The sequence below is a fragment of the Toxorhynchites rutilus genome, chromosome 3 (genome assembly GCF_029784135.1).
Source record: "Toxorhynchites rutilus septentrionalis strain SRP chromosome 3, ASM2978413v1, whole genome shotgun sequence".
Taxonomy (NCBI): domain Eukaryota; kingdom Metazoa; phylum Arthropoda; class Insecta; order Diptera; family Culicidae; genus Toxorhynchites; species Toxorhynchites rutilus.
In genome coordinates this window covers 243,042,394-243,063,689 of record NC_073746.1, presented here as the reverse complement: position 1 = coordinate 243,063,689, position 21,296 = coordinate 243,042,394, and the positions used below count along the sequence as shown (strand labels likewise).

General features: G+C 37.4%; 1 protein-coding gene and 1 long non-coding RNA gene across 6 annotated transcripts in view; both read right to left on the bottom strand.

Annotated features, from left to right (window-relative positions):
* Positions 1 to 21,296, bottom strand: part of LOC129774659 (zinc finger protein rotund-like) — a 245,985-nt gene that overhangs the window by 18,136 nt on the left and 206,553 nt on the right. The gene's annotated exons all lie outside the window — the stretch shown is intronic.
* On the bottom strand, positions 973 to 19,456 carry LOC129774660 (uncharacterized). Of its 2 annotated transcripts, none has more exons than XR_008742748.1 (3): positions 18,692 to 19,456; positions 18,167 to 18,380; positions 973 to 1,163 (listed from the first exon to the last, which is right to left on the bottom strand). It is a non-coding gene; the product is annotated as an uncharacterized LOC129774660 (long non-coding RNA). The 2 variants fall into 2 exon arrangements; XR_008742749.1 differs by having other exon boundaries at positions 18,758 to 19,456.

Sequence of the window (21,296 nt, the reverse complement as noted above, 5' to 3'; positions counted from 1 at the left end):
ATATTTTTTTTCTCAACAGTAAAACAATGGTGTAACGTATTTGAGACTATTCAAGAAAATTTGTTGATCAGTTTAAGATAAGTTTTCCGGTTTTTATAATATTTGGAGCAACCATTGTAATATACATCGAGAATCACCGATATAGAACCACAAAACGATAACATCATAAACAGGCTCAATACAAAACCACGTTTCATAAAATCACCTTTGTATCCTTGGTGTCACCACAGTTTACGGCGAGCGGCCCGTTGGGATTGTGCTCGTGAACCAGGTTCAGTTGCTGCTTTTGGTGGTGATGCTGATGCACCCCGGCGGGAGATGATGGTGACGACTTGAGTTCCTTTTTCTCGACAATGAAATGCTTAAGCTCGAGGTCAGTACTACTTCCGTTGTTGTTGTTGTTGCTGTTGCTGTTGACGGGGTTACTGGTGGAGTTATTATTGTTGTTGTTACCTGTTATGTGATTGTTACTGCTGGTGTTGCTGTTGCTGTTGCTGGTGAGGTGATTATTATTGATACGATCGTCAATCATATTATTGCCATTGGCGATGATGGTTCCAGTGTCGACGGAAATGTTATTATTATTGTTGGCATTATTACTGCTGTTCACACCCGATTTGTGCGGAAATTCGATTCGCTCATGACCATTCTGGGTCGCATTGTTGGCGTTCGCGTTATTCCCATTATTTGCCGGCGTGGCGTTATTGTTTGTGTTGCCGGAACTGTTCTGATGATATGTTTTCTGATTTGGATGGTGGGGGTGATGGTGGTGGTTATGATGATGGTGGGGATGATGATGTGGCTGAATTTGTTGCTGTTGATGTTGTTGCTGCTGCTGCTGCTGTTGCTGTTGTTGCTGTTGATTGTAGTCCAGAATGGTGGCATTGCCGTTGGTTTGCAGCGGAGTGAATGTGACGGTCAGTTGGGTGTTTCCGGCGGCGGAGAGTATACCACGCTCGTTCAGCGATCGAAGCTGGTCAATCGAGCGATGAAATTGGGTGTAGTCCCCTGCGGCGGCGATTTCACCGATTAGCGGTGAGTTGTGATAGTCCAATCCCCCGCCGGGACGGGAATACTCGACGATGCGTCCCTCCAGCTTGATGTGATTGCTCACCGATTTGCGCTATCACTGCACTTTTCGCTTCTGATCTTTTTCACTGTTTCTATTTTACAGGACGATCATGGAAGTATGAATTTGATGCTGGCTAATAATTTCGAACGTAATACTCAAAAAAAAAGTGAAGTTGGAACTAGGTAATATTTGAAAAAAAAGTAGGGGCTTGATAGAAAAAAAAACTCAAAAAACCCATGTAAAACATTCCTTCTATAAATTCCGAAGACCTTCAGAGAACAAAGATAATATGACAATTAACGATGTTATGTTCGTATAAAATCATCTTTGCTATAAAGCGAAATTCTGTTATCAGGCTTATAGAAAACGAACACATCATGAGTAAACAGTTTTTTTTGTGAAAGACAGTTCTTGTGAAAAGTTATTCAATAGCTTACTAACTAATGAATTGGTGCAATGACTCACTAATAAAATATTAAAAAAATACTTTTTAAGTTAAACGGTTTGATTGTGATTAAACATAATAATGTACAAAAAGCTAGAAAATAATTAGGCAAGTAGCAGTTAGTAGTTATCACACCTCTCCTTCCATATAAGTCTTATCAATGCCCTAGACTAATCAAGGAGAGGTGTGATAACTGCTAACTGCTACTTGCCTAATTATGTTCTAGCTTTTAGTACATTATTATGTTTAATCACAATTAAACCGTTTAACTTAAAAAGTTTTTTTAAATTATTTTATTTTCTAGTTTTTAGTACATTATTTGTTTCATTAGAATATTTCTCTACAATTAAACCATTGTACTGTATTCTATCAGTCAAATAATGTCATTTGATATCGATATTGAGTGGATTGCAGAAAATACATAATGTGTTCTCCAAGGCAAGTTCGTTCATTTGATACACATATCTCAATCAACCAAATTGGATTTTTCAAGATAAGCAGTTTTGAAATGACAGCAGAGATAAAGGTGTTTTATAAATTCGGTCAGTTCCTATTGGTATATTTCTATTATTGTGGGATAACCCTACAGACATACAAACATACATACAAACAGTTCAAGCTAAATAAAACCGTTTATTAAAGTAATTTGCTATTTAGCATTGTGGCCATCTTGGATTTGGATTTTTCATAATCTACTGTGATCTACTATTCAAGCCCTTTCATTTGATACCCATATTAATCGGGTTTTGAGAAAACATGCAGTCTGCCATTTGGTAGTGGCAGTCATCATGGATTTGCATTTTTCATGAATAACTGTGTTCTACTAGTCAATCCCTTTCATTCGATACCCATATTAATGAAGTTTTGAGAAAATATATAGTCCGCCAATTTGTAGTGGCAGCCATCTTAGGTTTGTATTTTTCATAAATAACTGTGTTCTACTGGTCAAGCCCTATCATTTGATACCCATATTAACGGGGTTTTGAGAAAATATATTGTTCGCCATTTTGTAGTGGCAGCTATCTTGGATTTGTATTTTTCATGAATAACTGTGTTCTACTACTGAAGCCGTTTCATTTGATACCCATTTTGATGGGGCTTTGGAAAACCCATATCGATGAGGTTTTGAGAAAATATGTGATCCGCCATTTTGTAGCGGCCGCCATCTTGGATTTTCAAAATCATGAAATATGCAGTTTTATAATGACTACAGAGATAAAGGTGTTTTCCAAATTTCAGATCAATCGGTCAACAGAAATGGGGTCAAATTTCTATTAATGTGGGTCAGCGCTACAGACAAACATGTTACAAACGTACAAACATACAAACAGATCACAGGGCAAGCTGAATAAAATCGTTAAATAAAAACAGTTTTTTTCTCGTTTTCATGTATAAATCACACGATTTCGAAATAGTAAACGATATCAAAGTAAAATTGGGAAAATTTCCTGCAAGAATCTTCAGTTGGAGAATATTTTACAGTTCAATTCGCTTGTTGCCAGCCCAATACTTTTGTGACGTGACAACACCTGTCTTTTTACGGTTTCTGACTTTTGAACCTTAATGTTGTATTTTATGTTCCGTTGCAAAACATACAAATAAACAAAGTTCTATGATTTGTCAACAAAAGATGAACGTTGATTCCTGTATACTACGTTTTTTGAAAAACTCGCAAGAATATTGCAAAAATCGGGATTTATTTTGTGACGTGACAACGCGCTCTGTGCGAAAAAACAATCTCCGCGAAGCGTTGTCACGTCACACCATCAATAAGTTGTATTAAATAAGAATTTCGTCGTATTGTAGCAAGATATATACTATTTTTTATGTTTTTTATTACTCTGAATACTTCTCACTTTCCTCTGAGATCTTCCCTTTCCCTTCCAAAGGTCCATCCTATAGAGGAATGTGGTCCTAACGCGACCGGTGATCCTGAACCTGCCACTCTTTGCATCTTAGGAACGGTACTTCCCACCGATTTCTCAGTAGTGTCAAACAAAAGGTGTCATAGTGCTGATAATTTGATAACATTTAGACTTTTTTCTGGTTCTCTTCATTCTAGCGTTTTAGCGCTATTTTGCGTTTTCATTGCTTCCAAAACAGAGAAGAAATATTTTTGACCTGTATGCAAAATGAGTTCAATGTTTTTTTAGACTGTGAAATATTGCGAAACAGGCAATTGTAATTGCTTATTGTATGTTCATTAAAATAAGCTATATAAATTGAATCTTATTGTTACCCGTAATACACGGTATGCCGTTATTTTGGAATGTTCGGGGTGGTCCTAAACCGACATCTAATTTTTACACCGTGATTGAACTTCTCTTTTTTCATTCTTCTTCGCGTATCTATGGATATATGCGAACATTACCATTCACGATCTTATTGTGGAATTTCATGCCATTTTTCCGGTCTTTTAGATTCGTTTTTAACGGACCGGAAGTCACCATCCTCGATTCTAAAATCACATCGGAATACGATAGTCTACTTCCGCTGGTAAGACACCTGCAACCAATACCCAAATTGTATGGGGTCTCCATACTTTTTATCATTCAATACTATTACCAGCAAACTGGAAGTTAAAACAATAATCAATTCTATATTGTGGAATCTACGTTCATCTATTGTTGACAAAACATAGAAGAAAGTTCATTTGTATGTTTTGAAACGGTTTCAGTTCCCTTTCAAACGTTAATGTTCAACAGTTCGAAACAGTAAAAAGTCAGGTGTTGTTTCGTCACAAAAGTAATTGACAGACAACAAGCCAATCTATTCATAAAATCTTCTCCAACTGAAGATTAGTGTAGTAAGTTTTCTCAATGTCACTAAAAAATCGTTTAATTTTGTGTGGGAGTCACACATGAAAACGCAAAAAAAAATGTTTGTATTGAGTCATAGTGTTGTCACGTAATGCTGGAATGGATCGCATACTTTGGTGACGTTACAACGACTTCTTGAGACAGTTGATACTCCTTTATTTGTGGGCCGATCTTAACCAAATTTTGTGCGTTGTTGACTCTCATTGTTTTATAAGAGAAACCCAAGTATAAACAGGTTTGAACTAAGGTTCACCTGATAAACTAAAAAATGCTCTATTTTTGTGACGTGACAACGCTTCCTGTTTACCTGTTTTTCAAATGCTTGTTTCCCATAAATAATAAGATGAAACCTAGATCTACCAACGACTCTTCAAACAAGTATTTAATTACCATTCATTGGTATATATACATTGAATTTCGGTTAAGCAATTGATGAGATATCTCAGGAAACATAAAAATGCTGAAAACCTAAAATATTTTGAATATAATTATGTAGTTTTTTAAACTCGCCTCTCTCAAAGGTTGGCGCAAAAAAATCAAATTCGTTTCAATGAATTTATGGTATAACTAGTGCTTATTCAAATTACGTTTTCAATTTTCTCCTAAAACTAAATTTGAAATTTGGTTCATTGGTGCATAACCTCATGGAATGGGTCCAATAAGAGTGTTCAGTTGTCAAAAAGCAAGGCGAAGAGATAGGATTAGACTAATTTTTATTCTAGCTCATATTGCATTTTATATTCTCCCAACAATGAGGATCAATAACCTTCGTCATGAAGACGACATCACCTTGACGTGGACCTTGACTTCTACATTGCTCCACAAATGTTTATTTCCCAGCTACGACGACTGAGATTGAGTACAGATCTACTGGGGTGCCCGTCATGTTAACCACACATCTGCCGATACTGTTAAAACAGACAGAGAAATAATGAACTGTATATTTCAAAGGGATTTTTTTATGTTAGAGACCTGATCTACAAGTATTATAAAGTTTTATAAAGTCTTATAAGGTCTTTATAAATCTGAATGATGCAATTCAATTTGGTTTTTAATATTGATTATAGATGCCACATTTCTTCGTAGATTTTTTTTCTTCTTGGGATTATTAGGAACTTCATGATGATTGTGACTATAAGCCTGCATCTGAAATCATATTCGTTAGTTGAATTATTATTAAAATCAATCAAATGCGCGTGGTGTATTTTATTATGGATCATACCGGTTCATCGGAGAAATAGTCTCAACGTTTGAACGGCAAGAACTCGAACAATTTAGTCAGGAACATTTATATATTTTTTTTTCGTTTGTGAACTGATTCTATGTTTACATCAGACAATTGTTTTAGATACTAGAATTATTTCAAAATATCAGAACAGTTTTATTTTAGAGTATTTTGTTCTCGATCAAACAATATTGATATGCGCGAGTAAATTTGGAGCAATGATTTCAGCAACAAGAAGCCTATCAATGAAAAAGGCCTTGGCTCGATTTCGCTTTTCCTCCAGCGTTTTCCATCGGCTGAAAGCGACTTCCTTACGGTGGCAAATTTTGCGGATCATACCTTGATAGGCTGCTTGAATCTCACGAATTTTTCCGAACGGATTTGATGAGAGCAGCCACAATGCTACGGTGAGGGTTCCATATTATTGAAGTGGTTTCTAAAACTGGTCGAGTCAGACACTCATACAAGGATTTCAACGGGTCTCTGAAAACCCACAAATCCTAACCGACGACGACCTTTGTAAATTATATCCGCCTAGTAGTTTCTGAACGACAGAGCAGTCTCATGAGAAATACCAAGCATTTTTTTAAACCCAGTTTATCATTTTACGTGTGAAAGCTTAATTCGACGCATTCTGGAATGCTAAGTGCATCGTATTTACTTGACACCATACTGAAAATTTTGAAGTCTTCGATAATCTAAAAAAAAAAGCCATTATGGCTTGCAACCAGTTCCATGATATATGATGGCTCCAAATTGCTGCCATGAAGAATTCAAGAAGTGTTTTCAAGCCAGCTTTCTATTGAGAAGATATTACCGAAGCCTCACAGTTACAGTCATGTTCTACAGTTCAATCCTTTCTCCAAAATTAGGGTATTAAAAATGGTATATTTTAGGAAGCGAGATTTCCTTTTTTCAGAAAATTCTCGTTCTCTAGCAGTCCATACTAGCTTTATATCCCTAGCGTGTTGGTTAGGCGCGAATCATTTAGAATAGAAAATAGCGGTGTTTCATAGCGATTTATCGAGATGGAAATGTATTACTCTATTCAAAATTAACGTCAATGTAGCATAAATAACAACAAGTTTACAATGCATAACTCTTCTATTTCTCTCAATCAGTTCAAATAATCTATTCAGTATGTTTTCAAGCATGTTCCGGTATGCTGGAATCAATATCTCGTTTCGCAGATAAAAGTGCACATTTATACTCGTTGAACCCTCTATAAGGCCGTGCCACCCCGTGCCACTATATTGCCACCCACAAAAAAAATATGATTTTCGCCGCACTTAGAATATACGTCGACCAAAAACGTAAATGAAGAAAGTCAGAATCACAGAAACTTTTTTTTGACGGCTAAACATTTGACGGTGCATGGGAAAAAAGGTTGCAAGTTTTTTTTCCAATTCATTTATTTGAAAGGCTCAATCGCATAAGCTTTGCGGAGCCGCTAATTCAATGTTTGTTTATACAAAGTTTCAACTAATTGCTATGTTTAGTAGGATTCGACCGAATACTCGCGGTTTACTCGAGGTTAAAAGGGCAACAATTTTTGTGGGACGGGTCAATGCACGGTAAAATGCACTTGAAAAATAAATTTAATTGACTCCGTATGACCTAGATTGAGACGAAAAGTTTTCCGCTTGCGTCTTAGTTTTAGACGAATGATGTTTTCAGCACCATAACTGTGAAAAAAGTTGGGGCACGGACGGAATCTTGATATAGGACTACGATTGTGTGTAGTAATTGCATTTGAATTGAGTTTTCATTGACTAAAATCTGTATTTTTTTCTCTTTTGATACATCAATTGGAAGCCCTAAAAACTGTTTCTTGTTTGAACTTGTATCCTTTAAACGGGTTAGATGAGATGACGTGGTAGAATCCCGAACTATATTTTGTTCAAAAATGTGCACAAAAATACCAATAAAATACCATTACTTCTATTTTCTTCAGTATTTTCAATTATTCAGAAAAAGACAAAAAGCCATCATGTATCATTTTTAAACACAAGTAATAAAAATAAATAAGATAAAAATAGCATTTTCTCCTTCGGTGCCACGTTGTCCGGAACATTGTTTGTAAAAAAATTATAGCCCGGTAATGTATGTTGAGTATTCTATGGCCATGAATGCTCTCTTGGAAAATTCGTTTAGCTGCTGTAGTGAAATGATTTTGTTGGATCCTAAGTTCTGCTTATGTATATGAAAGGGAAAGGAGAATGGGCAAGTGCATACGAGGGCAGTCCGATTAGTAATTAGCCTACAAAAAAAAAAACAAAAAAGCTTGGAAAAGTGGCGATTTATTTCTCAACGTAGTCTCCTTTTAGCTCGATACACATGACCCAGTGGAGCATCGCTTTAATCCATCTGAAAAATATGTTTTCTCGAGGTCTGCAAAGTAGACCTCCGTGGTGGCGCTGACCTCCGCATTCGATTCAAGTGACCTTTTCAAGTTTGGAAACAAAAAAAAAATCGCACTGGGCCAAATCTGGCGAATACGGTGGATGGGGCAGCAATTCGTAGCGCAATTCAACCAATTTGGCCGTGGCGGCGGCGGAATTTCCATTTTTTCCATTTTTCTAAAATCCGCGGACACGCCCGCTTCCACACACGGTCAAAACAAAATTACGAGTCCGATTCGGCTGAATTTTACAGTAGCCGTTTACGAGAATGTACTACATGATAAGTAATCTCTCTTGCGATACTGACACCATCGGGCGATGAGGCTAAGTACTTATCGGACCGCCCTGCTGGAATCAATATCTCGTTTCGCAGATAAAAGTGCACATTTATACTCGTTGAACCCTCTATAAGGCCGTGCCACCCCGTGCCACTATATTGCCACCCACAAAAAAATATGATAAGTAATCTCTCTTGCGATACTGACGATACTGAAGTAATCTCTCTTGCGATACTGACACCATCGGGTGATGAGGCTAAGTACTTATCGGACCGCCCTCGTACGTATATGGGGAACATAATATCAAGATCGTGACTACTCAAGCTATCAGAATCTAATATGTGTGAGTATACCCTTTCGATCTTCTAAATAAGCAGCCAGTTGAATTCATTAATTGCATTTTTTACAAAACCAAACATGCTCGATATGATGACATCCTGGACCACAATTACATAAATATAAATAAATATAAATATATAGATTGCTAGTAGCAAAACCTACACGATAAAAACGTGAATTGAGCACGAATTCATTGGGCAACATACAATACAATAACTGATAAATGCCTATCATCCGTAAATGGAGAATAATTCATTATACGCATCAACCCACATTGTGTGTTAACGCCCGCATTTTTGCAAAACGATTGCTTGTTACGTCGGGGAGGAAAGCGATTGGTTAGTACAATCGAGAGAAAACACACTCATTTCAATCGTCAAATTGTTAACTTTTTCTACTATATTCACTGTTCATGTTTCAAACAAAAAAAAGTTGGATAAATTTCCTGTCTAGTAGTATATAACACAACATATGTCGCAATAACGGTTTTGAGTATTATGCGTTTGAAAACTCTTCATGAAACGTTACATTTTTCCCCCCTATATAGAAATCAAAGACATAGTCCTATGTCAAAAGTAATTACAATGGCTGACAAGAGATAAACTTCCATGAAGTTGCTCTAAAATCCAAACATAGTAGACATTAGAATACTATTTCTGATATAAGAAGAAATCAAAGAAAAAATAAACATTTAAGTTCGTGACATGTTCTGTTTCTTTTTCATAATGCGAAAAATATGTTTTGGAAATATGTAATTAGTTTCTGTATATCCTTTTTCAACGTTATTCGTTGACACATTCAATTTTGAACCATTTGAGGTACTGACTGGTATGCCTGGTATGTGAACTTCCTATCTTCCTGGCTACTAATACAATCAAAGTTTAACACGACCAAAACCCGTGAATCTTCCCACCTTCTATTCTTCATCTCGCCTGGCTATGATTGAGTTACAATGGTTTAGTACATAATATCACCGCTAGGGCGCACGGTGGTCAGGAACAATCAGAACGAAAAAAATAGCTTCTCAGGAATGTTTTCTAGAGACATTGTGTTTTATCCAATCCCTGATCCCTGATCATATCGGGATGACAATATGTTAATTCACAATTTTACTGCTAGGGTGCTGCAGTGGACAAAAAATAATCGAATTGAGGTTTGATTGATAATTCCTCAGGAATACTTTTTGGAAACATGGTGTTTCCGTTCAGATGGTTTTCTGAACAGAATTCCAGAGATGATTGGACTTGCCACACTTCGTGATGTAAAAGAAATAGGTTCAAATATAGTCAAAGATGGTTAGTCTATATTGATGCGTGGTTGATCATTCCGCCTAGTCTTTTCACTGTGCGGAATTCCACTTCTCGATGAGAGAAACGTTTTCTATAAACTTTTCGTTTCCTCGGGATTTTCAGAACACTTGATAGTTTCACCTTTTCACTATTTCACTACGGATGGTCTATTTGCGGCTGAGCCAAGAACTGAACATTTCTTGCCCTATTTATATGGTACACGCTACGGTGAATTCTATTGTTGCATCTGTACTCGGGTATTCTGGAATATTCGCTAAAAACAATGGAGCTTTGTTCTATAGCGGGTTCGTTTCCATCCGTTCCTATTCTATGACAATTCGATTATTATTGTTTTGATTCAGTATGTTATTGTTTGTGTTTTGTTTTATGCTGAAGTATCGCGAATGTCCTTGACGAAACGCGTAAGTGCTTATTATTATGTATAAACATCAATTATGACTGTTTTTTTCAGGAGCGAATCCAAGATTCTCGATGCAGATTTGTTAGAATTTAAATTATGGTTTCGTGTACATTTTTGTGGAAAATAAAGTGATTTGAAAATGAATGTGTGTTTTCCGCTTTTTCACGATTTCACGTCTTGTCTTGGCTTTTTCACGTTTGGTCTTGTGATCCTGGCCAAAACGGGGCGACCAAAGCTTAGACCGTTCATAAAATATGAAGCAAAAACGCGATGTTTCACTTCGAACGACTTAAATTTCCAAATATAATTTTGTGGGACAAACTTCGAGAAATTTAGCCAACATATGCACAATTAATTGCTTTTTCTGTGCAGCCCTGGTGAGATTCACTTTCTCGCGAAGGTGGTCAAAAAGTTGCCTCCTAGTAACCCAAAAAATAACTTTATTAATCATTTTGGTCACTTCCGGTTTACAAATTTCAAAGAAATTTCAAGTTTTCTTGTACTAAACGTAAACAAAGCAAATGATACAGGTGTTTGACCAGAGTCTGGCGCCTCTAGGAGGTAAAAAAAATCATAGATTTTTTTCCTCTTCTTTTATCGTTTAGGCGGAAATTGTCCAGAATTTTTACATCAGAATGTAAATACTTAAAAACATCTTGAACGTTTTTAGAGCTCGGGAATCGGCGGAGATAAAGGGTGTGTCACATCAAATTGCATCACGGAAAAAACGCTGTAGAAATTCGCCCAGTAGACCGATCCTTTTGAAAATTTTAGACAGTAAAATAAAAACTATTAAACAACTTTTGGCATTTTCTTTTTATTCATACTTCGAGCCCAAACCCGTATGCTCGCACCTTCCCCTTTACCCCGTCTATAAGGTTCTGTACAACGTCAGGTTTTAGTTTTTTTGAACAGAAATCCATTTTCTCTTGAAGTCCGCCTCCGATTTGACAACTTTTGGGTTCTTCCGGAGGGCCTGCTTCATAATCGCCCAATATTTCTCTATTGGGCGAAGCTCCGGCGCGTTGGGCGGGTTCATTTCCTTTGGCACGAAGGTGACCCCGTTGGCTTCGTACCACTCCAACACGTCCTTTGAATAGTGGCACGAAGCGAGATCCGGCCAGAAGATGGTCGGGCCCTCGTGCTGCTTCAATAGTGGTAGTAAGCGCTTCTGTAGGCACTCCTTAAGGTAAACCTGCCCGTTTACCGTGCCGGTCATCACGAAGGGGGCGCTCCGCTTTCTGCAAGAGCAGATCGCTTGCCACACCATGTACTTTTTGGCAAACTTGGATAGTTTCTGCTTGCGAATCTCCTCCGGAACGCTGAATTTGTCCTCTGCGGAGAAGAACAACAGGCCCGGCAGCTGACGAAAGTCCGCTTTGACGTAGGTTTCGTCGTCCATTACCAGGCAATGCGGCTTCGTCAGCATTTCGGTGTACAGCTTCCGGGCTCGCGTCTTCCCCACCATGTTTTGCCTTTCGTCGTGGTTAGGAGCCTTCTGAACCTTGTATGTACGCAGGCCCTCCCGCTGCATGGTCCGCTGGACGAATGAACTTGACAAATTCAGCTTATTGGCGACATCCCGGACCGAACTTCTCGGATCACGTCTAAACTGCTTAACTACGCGCTTGTGATCTTTTTCACTGACGGAGCATCCATTTGTGCCGTTCTTCACCTTCCGATCGATGGTTAGGTTCTCGAAGTATCGTTTTAGTACTCTGCTGACCGTGGATTGGACGATTCCCAGCATCTTACCGATGTCCCGATGTGACAACTCCGGATTCTCGAAATGAGTGCGCAGGATTAATTCACGACGCTCTTTTTCGTTCGACGACATTTTTCCAAATTTACGAAAAATTGACAGTGAAGCATGGCCAACGTAATCTATACACTCTTATCTGATTATAAGCGAAAGCTGAAGATATAATTCCTAAAAATTAATTTTCTACAGCGTTTTTTCCGTGATGCAATTTGATATGACACACCCTTTAGTATTTTAGACTTCTATTAGAAGTAAAATGTCAACTAATTCCACATGATGCCTTTTACCATACCCTATCCTAATATATTTACCCTCAAATGTGTAAACAACCTATAAGAGCGGTAAAGTACATCCATTCGGATAATTTGACACGTTGTTTGCATATCGTATTTGAATGCGTTTCATAACACTTGGGAAAATGTTTTTAATAATGCAACTTTTTTTCAACACTTCAAGTTAACTTTTTGAATAACGAATTTTGTATGGAAATTTTCGTAATTTAAACTTCACTATGAAAATATAATGATGTAAAGTTACTACAAAATCAGTTTCTAGCGATAGCTGGATAGTACCTCAACATTTTGAAAGGGACTTTTTCCGACTATTCTCAGTTCCGTACCACTGTGCGGCAGAAAATTCTGTTTAAAATCGCTGAGAATGCAACAAGTTTTTCACTGTAAACGTTTTATTCAAGATTGACGAAATAAATAAACATTTCGATTATGTAATTTGTTAAATTCGTCTTTCGAACTAATCGAAATAATTGTCCAGCTAGCTTTCGTTAGCTTTAAGTAAACAGTATTGTATATAATTAAGAATGTACTGGTTCACATAGATTAATAGATTGACGACAAATATATAAATAACTATATATATGTATATATATGTACCATAGTGCTTGTTTTGCAAGTATGCGTGCTGTGTATATTCTTCCGAAAATATTTTCTCGAGCAGAAGGAAATACTTAAGAATACCCCATTTTTATCTTGATATCCAAATTTGGTTCGGTCAAACCTGATATGATATGTAAAATACCAAAAAAATAGGACCAAACAATTGGAGAGAAATGGCTTTTCAATCCAATAATTTGATAACTTCAATACCAAAGTAACACTTGAGCAGTGTTGTTTTGGTATTGAATTTGTTCATTTTAGTATTGGAATACGATTGTCACAGTTTTGCGATGATCTTCCATCAGGGAGTTTATGGCCATGAAGCAATAAATACGAAAATTTTCAAATCTGACCCAAATATCAGCGTATTTTCTAGGGGTTCTAGAAGAAAAATCCTCAAATAGTGTTTTACAGTAAAATTCGAGTGATGGGAAACATCATTTTGAACTGCTCTAATGGTATGATTAATTATGAGTTTATATCGCCATTTTATGAACTACATATGAATACCACATGAAGCTTCGATGTAAAAATCTATTTCTTAAGCATCAGAATGGATAAAGAATCTTTTTAGATAAATGAAGACTGATCTTCTCATAATAAAACGGTTTTACAAGATTCTGTTTTTTCCAGTTTTTTCAAGATCAGTCTTCCATTTTTCTGAAAAATATTATTGGCAACCCTGGGCCTGTGTGCTTTGGTATGAGCGGAAAATCAATGTTTCCAGCTTATTTATTTATATCTTCTTCTTCTTCAATGGCACTAACGTTCCTAGAGGAACTTCGCCGTCTCAACGTAGTATTACTTGCGTCATTTTTATTAGTACTTAGTTGAGATTTCTATGCCAAATAACACGCCTTGAATGCATTCTGAGTGGCAAGCTCTAGAATACGCGTGATCACAGTGCAAGTCGGAGGAAATTTCTTTGACGAAAAATTCCCCCGACCAGAACGGGAATCGAACCCGAACACCCGGCATGTTAGTTATGACGCTAACCACTCGGCCAAGGGAGCACAAATCTGATGCTTACATAAACTCAAAACCAACATAGCACTCGGTCTCTATGAACCATTTTTGTAAGATTGCTATGAACATGCTATGAACATTGCACCAGTCGTGATTGAAATGGTAGATCAATTGGTTTGAACATCAGAATGTTTTGGAGGCCCTAGAACATCCGATATTTATATAAATATTTGTATATACCCAAATTTATTCAGATTGATTCGGATACCAGAACAATTTTGAGTTTTTGAACAACATCTAAAGAAGTCAAATATACCTACATCGGTGTTGGGGTTGTAGAAACAGCGGCTGAACTGAGCGAGCGCAGAAAAAATAACTTTAAAAACTATCTGCGAAATTAAACGTTTGAACGACGAAAGCTTGAATGAAAATATAAATTAAACTAAACACAAACCCGATTATTTTGTTTTCAATTAGAAAATTCCATTAAAACCTATCCGTACCCTAAGCATATGGCTCTATGCTATGATACATACTGATGATACTAAAGCTGAGATTATTTTTTCAAAATTGAAAAATTTCAGAAATTGGTCTAGTACAGATATTAATACAGATTTCGTGAGAAAAAACTAAGATGAAAAGGTTTGTTTAGATAAAAATGTTGATGGGTCTGAGCCTAAGGGCACGGACGAGATCTTGACATAGGACTGTGATTGTGTGTTCATTGTTAAAAATCAGTATTTTACATCAAATTTTAACATCAAATTTAAGCCCTGGAGAAATATACGTGAGCATACCCTTTCGAACTCAACAGCCAGTTTAATTTATTAATTGCATTTTTTTACATAGCCAAAGAACATGCTCGATATAATGACATCCTGAACCACAATTACATAAATTGCTAGTAGCAAGTCCTACACGGTAAAACGTGAATTGAGCAAGAATTGATTGAACAACAACCTGAACTTCAATCTAATAAAATCTCTATCAACGTTTAACCTTTTGAGCCAGGCTCTCGTCAAATATCTGGGGAGAATAGAGTGAAACCATCCAATATCATCTTCATTGTCATTCCTAGATCATCCCTCCATCGATTCTGCCAACTGAGAAATGCCTTTTACCGGCAAATCAAGAATAGTTCAGAATACATAATAGCATCTAATCACATTGTAAGCTAACGCCGAATTGTAGGCAGAAAGATAGCTCGTTGCGTTGTGAGGGAAAACGAGTGGCAAGCAACTTCGGAATAACAAACCCATTTTAATCGTCAAATTGTTAACTTTTTTTACTATATTCACTGTTCATGTCATAAGCAAATAAAAAAAAAGCTGGATAAATTTCCTGTCTAATGGTGTACAACACAACATATGTCGCAAAAACGATTTTGAGTAATATGCGTTTGAAAACTCTTAATGAATCGTTACATTTTTCATAGAGTTACCCCTCTATATAGAAATCAAAGACATAGTCCTATATCAAAAACACGAGTTTTATTATGGCAACCATAGGAGGGATAATACTAGGTTGAAGAAAAAGTAATCCATTATTTTTGGGTGCAATTTAAAACTATTTTTAGATGCTTCAGATTGTCCGATTTGGGTGAAGTGTACACCGTTTTGTTGTAAAATTTGTTGCCATTCTAAAGATAGGTTCATAATGTCTCTATCATAGAGGTCTTGGTCCTTATTGGCGAAAAAATCTAGCAAAAGATTTTTACAATCTTCTCTTGATTCCAATCAAATCACTCTGGAAATTTTGCAATGCGAGAAAAAGGTGGTAATCGCTTGGTGCCAGGTACGGACCATCTGAAGGATGCATTGAAACATCCCAATCAAGCTCTCGGAATTGTGTGGCCTTGCGTTGTCCTAATGGAACACAACATCTCTTCTGTTGGCCAATTCTGAACGAACAAATTTTTGTCAGTACAAATTTTAATTTTGTGTATTACACTAAAGAAAAATTTCCAAAAAATTGAAAAAAAATTAAGAAAAATAAAACAAAATAATAAAATTGCACGTATTTTACTGTTTCAGTATCGGCATCATAAATACCATTTACAATTTCAGCGGCCTGACGTGCATTTTTGCATTTAGAAAAGAAATAGTGTAAAATAAACCGAATTTTCTCCTTGTTGACCTCCATTGTTAACACCCTGTACCTCACAACTGAATGGAAAAAACAAAAAACAGCAAAAGATTTTTTTTGTAGTGTGAAATGCGAGTTATTGATCACTAAAGCCAGCTACCGAGAAAATAATGGATAACTTTTTCCCCAACATAATATTTATACACTGTGAGTTTGTTTTACATAAAATGAGTAAACCTGAAGCACAAATATAAAAAGAACTGGATTTAATTGGATGATATTTCAAAAAACTAAAAGATTTGAGGATTTTACTGTTTGACTGGATCAAGAAAAAAAAACTGGAAGAATCCAGTTTAAACTGGAACATTGGTAACGCTGTGACAGGCCTCATTTGGTATCATCAAACTGTACTTATGATGAAAAGACGACTGCGGAGAAGAAGATCAAGGAGGCCGATGACCTTCAGTAGTTCAAAAAGAACTTGATAAATTTGGGCAAAACCATCGATATTCATAACAAACGATACGGTCCTTAGGTTTTAATCATTCATTAGAACTTCACAAAAATATTGTCTTTGTTTATTTTTTTTGCTTGCGTGTTTTCAAACTTGTACTATTTTGTCAGCCTAATTGAAATGCAATAGGCTCAAAATTATTTTTGACGATATGGTGCCCGTTTGAAAGAATAAATTGCTTTTTCGCACGTTTTTATGACAATTTCAATTTATCAAACATAGAACTTGAGATATCGTCTACGCCAGTTTTGAAAAACTAGTTTCGAGAAAAAACACATTTGAAGTTTTATGTCAAGGCCGTACTAGATTGGATACCGCATCACTAAAATTCCTTTAAATAATGGGATTTTCGAAATGTCTTTTCTAGGCTATGTTCTTAAATGTCTAAAGTTCAGAAATATGATGGAAAAAATGATTTCTTTTTCAAATTTTTACTCCTTTTAGCCTTTCCTCAAGCATGGTTAACAACTTTCGCCTATACAGAATACCGAATCTATTATTGAGAGATTCGTAGAGTGGAATGGCCAGAGGATCTCTTCCAGGGGAAATTAATTCGACCACAAAAGGTTGAACCGGTATTACGACAACAGGAGGAGCATTATAATAATCTTTTGGACCAGCCGATTGAAAAAAAAAACTTGGAGAATTTCTTTTTTCAGTTTCAACATAATTTATCACCATGGCAATTGCTCATTTCTATACCAGCGATGTTTTATAGAATTCACATGGAACATCTATCATATTAGCTAGCTTTTTTTGCTATATTGTAGTGATTTTCAGCCTTTGGCTGTTTCATCACTTGGACCAACGGACTTATTCCGTTGGAAGAATGTTGGGAGAGAGAATTGAACTCGTGACCTTTAGCGTGAGAGGTACGGATGTTAACCAATAGGCTAGATCACCTCCTATGAGCTAGCTCTTTCACCCTTCGATTCTTATTTCACTCAAAACAATTTTACGTAGAATGCGTTACGTTACGTCAATTTATTGTAGCGGTAGATGGGTATTTTGAAGGCCTTCCGGAAAATCGCGGTCAATATGGAACATATTAAATTGAAAAATTGCTGGCAACAAATAATCTAAGGGAAAATGTACTGGAGAAGATAGTCATGTTTGAATCAGAAATTATTTATAAAATCTGCTGGTTTTAAACCAGTATAGTAACAATGCGTTGAGGAGATGAAGTACTCCTAGGTATACGAGTGAAATAGATGAAGTGTTTGCATTTTTTGTTGTATTGATTTCAACTGAAACCACGTGGAATTGGAAAACTCAAACTATACTTATATTTATACTTTCTGTATCCGCGTGTATCCACCCTTGGGAGTTAAAATATTTGGGTATGGAATTCTTGGTTACTGATTTCGATGGATAGCAAAAAGGGCGGTCATTATGAGATAATTTCGTAGTTTTAATCCATTCGCGAGCAGCACAAAATTTTGTGGCTGTATGCGTGTTGCACCAATGGTCGCAGCTGTTCAAGCCTAAAAGAAAGTACATTATCACGAGTATGCTTGTGCTGGGAGTCGGCAACAGCATGCCAACCACGAGTATGCTATGAATCAGTGGAATCGCTTAGAGTCAAATTTCCATAAGTCACATGAATCATAGAAAAATCAAAAAATCATAAAAATAGATTCAAATACACATGTTTACGTGAAATTTTAGGCCAGCATCAACGTCAACTAAAAAGTCAAATTTCGGTCACTATTTATTATCACTTGGTCAGCATCAAATGCTTCCGCGCTAGTAATCCTTCTATTTAGCATCAGCATTCACAGTTGCACAGTCTCACCGCTTCAGAGCACATTCATTCATTCCACTGATCATCTAAACACGAACGACGCAAGGTATTTTTCGCGCCACCGTCCTAAATCGTAAATAAATAGTAAATCACTCATGAGGCGAAAGGAAAAAAAACAGTCTGGAAAAACCTCCCCAAAACAGGGCAAGAAAGCACACACATCGCCAAACCAAACAAACACAAGAAATGCGCCAGCATAAACAAATGTGCGGTGGATTGGGGGAATATGTATAAGGAGAAATGAGAGAATAAAATGAAAGAATGTACAGAAAAAAAATATGTATTTGAATTGGAAGCGTTCGTTTTTTTGTTCATTCACTTCTTGTTCATCCACGGATCGGTTCAATAGCATAAAAAATAGAGACACATATACACACTGCTCTTCCAGCTGATGCTACACCAATGGAATTCAAAGATCCGTGGAGCTTTTTGTTATGATGCACCGTAAAATTCGCGATTCTATTTCCCAGCGGTTCACTGCTTTCTATCTTCTTCTGCCACCCATGGCGTATTTTTCGATATCCTGTTTTTCTTCTATTATTACTGTTCCATCGTTCCGATCCACGTTCCAACGCTCGAGATGGATACCGTTTTTTGATGCTCCCGTTCTGCGTTTCCCACCACGAGGGGACAACCGCTCAACAGTTGAGGTCTTTGACAAACAAACATACAAACAAACAAAAAACGGCTCCAGTTGAATTCGTGTCGCGCGGGGAATCAACTGTCACATCGAGTTCACCAGACAAAACCTGTCCCGAAACTAGAACGGTTGAGAATTGGTTCGCGGTTCGGGAAAAAAATAATGGTCTCGACGCGCGCGAAACTTCAAGTCTTCAATGGTAAAAAAGGACTAGTCCGGAATGGAGCAGCCGTGAACAAAAAAGTAACCGCCGGATCAGCGTCAAAAATACGCGCTACCGTCTGCCGTCTCACCGCTGCCGCCGCCGCCGCCACAGTCTTTCCGAGGATTCTGTGACACCCGACGAGTGAAATTGGGGAAATGAAGAATGACCAATTAATCGTTCGCGTTTTGCCCCAAGAATATATCTGTGGAGCCGGAGTTGAATCCAAAAATTGCTGCTGCCCAGGCCCTTAGGAAAGCAGTTAGCGCGCGCGTAAAATTTTATGTGTTGTTACTCATTAGAATGTAAAAACTCGACTGATTTTTTGTGCGAAAAATTGAGTGTTTGAATCGACTAGGTTCTACAACAAGGCCAGCAACAGAAAAAAAGTGTGCACTTTTTTCGTGCTCGCTTCGCTCCTAAAAAAAGAGGAAGAACACGACACGAAATGAGTGAATATAAAAAAGGATGCTGTCTAAAAATGTTGCCCCCTCTTCCCCGACGAGTCCGCAGTCTATGTGTGAGTGAGCCAACCAGCGAGTGAGCCAGAGTGAATGTGGTGGAACGCTGACTCGATGCTGCCATCCCGCCGCACAACAGCAGCAGCAGTAGTGTAGAATCATTGCCACCATCAAGTTGCAGAGTATAGTGAGTGAGCCGCACGCCGACCTCACTTACCATCAGCTTGGAAAACCCAACTCCCTCATTCCAACCAGACTCGGAGTCGTGTGGCGGTCTTTTTTCCCGTATATTTTTTTAATTCCTTTGGTCTCATTCCCTATGTACTGGGCAGGGTTGAAGGCATCGGTCGAATTTCGAAAAGCTTAGTAACAGATCCATCTGCGTTTTATGTTCGTCGAATTATCGTATGGTATGCATAGACCCGAACATTTGCAGATTTCCAGAATTACACAACCGGCGGCCCGACAGACTCTATTGGTTACCGGTCTCTACTGGTCTTTTTACTTAGGACTATGTGTCTCAGTAACAGTGCCAAATCAGAAAACAGGGCACGTTTTTATGAGCTAGAAATAGTAAACGCAGCGTTCGTTCTACGAAAAATGTGGATAGAGAAAAAAGATTGCATTTTAAGCTCCGCCCGTTTTCAATTCTTAATTTATTGGCTTGTTTATACTTAGCTATTCGTGGTTTCATGGCATTCAAGAATCATCAGTCATCCAACCAGACGGCAGCGAAAGGCTCTTCTCAATACCGAGAGTTTAGTTTAGTTTTCCAAATTGGCCTTTTTCAAAGCTGAGGAAAATGAAGTAAGAAATTCTAAAGATTCTATGATTCATTATTCAAGTCACAGTATCGCTCTAGCTAACACAGTCTTTCTCAATGCTGATGTCAGACACAGCTGTAAGGAAGGAGAGAAGATCGATGTCGCACACAGTAATGTAATTTTATTCAGTGGAGACACCGCGTCGATTTTCATGTCGTCTGGTGAAGAGTGCTTCTGTATTTTTGCACCACATCATTTATGCATGAGAGAGAAAATTAGAGCGTTGCGTTAAGGGTGCAATGATTTGAGCGATAATACTTTTTTGCCGACTGAACGGAGTGGTATGGCAATCAATTTCGAAAAATAAAAGGTGTATGAATGATGTTTGTTACTTATTGACACAAAAGCTTTGAATATCGTCGGATGGTCGTGAAAGCTCTATGGATATTGTGCTTGCTCTGGTTAACCTTAATTTTGCCGCCGTATCAAATGGAGGATGTGCAAAATTTTTCGCTTCAAAATGCATTCTCGAAATAAGCGCGAAGTAAACATAATACAGAGCTTGCACTGACAGGCGGAAGCAAAACAGAAGATAAATATTGAATATGAACAATGGTACACGCTGATTTTCATACCGTTATGTGAAGATTGGCTGGGTATGATTGAATCACACGTACGAACTGTTAATTTTATGCGTTAACAAACAGATGACTGTGGTGGGGAAAAAAATAGGTAATCGTCTCGGGCCGCACTGTGTTTAACGCGAAAAAAATATTCGCGATGCATACTGAATGCGCTACGTACATTTACAATATGGGCACAAATCTAGTGTATTGTTCTCGCGAGCGCAAGATGGAATCATAAATCACCCATCTTCAACTGCTTCTACAAAACCACGCAAATCCATCGCTCTTT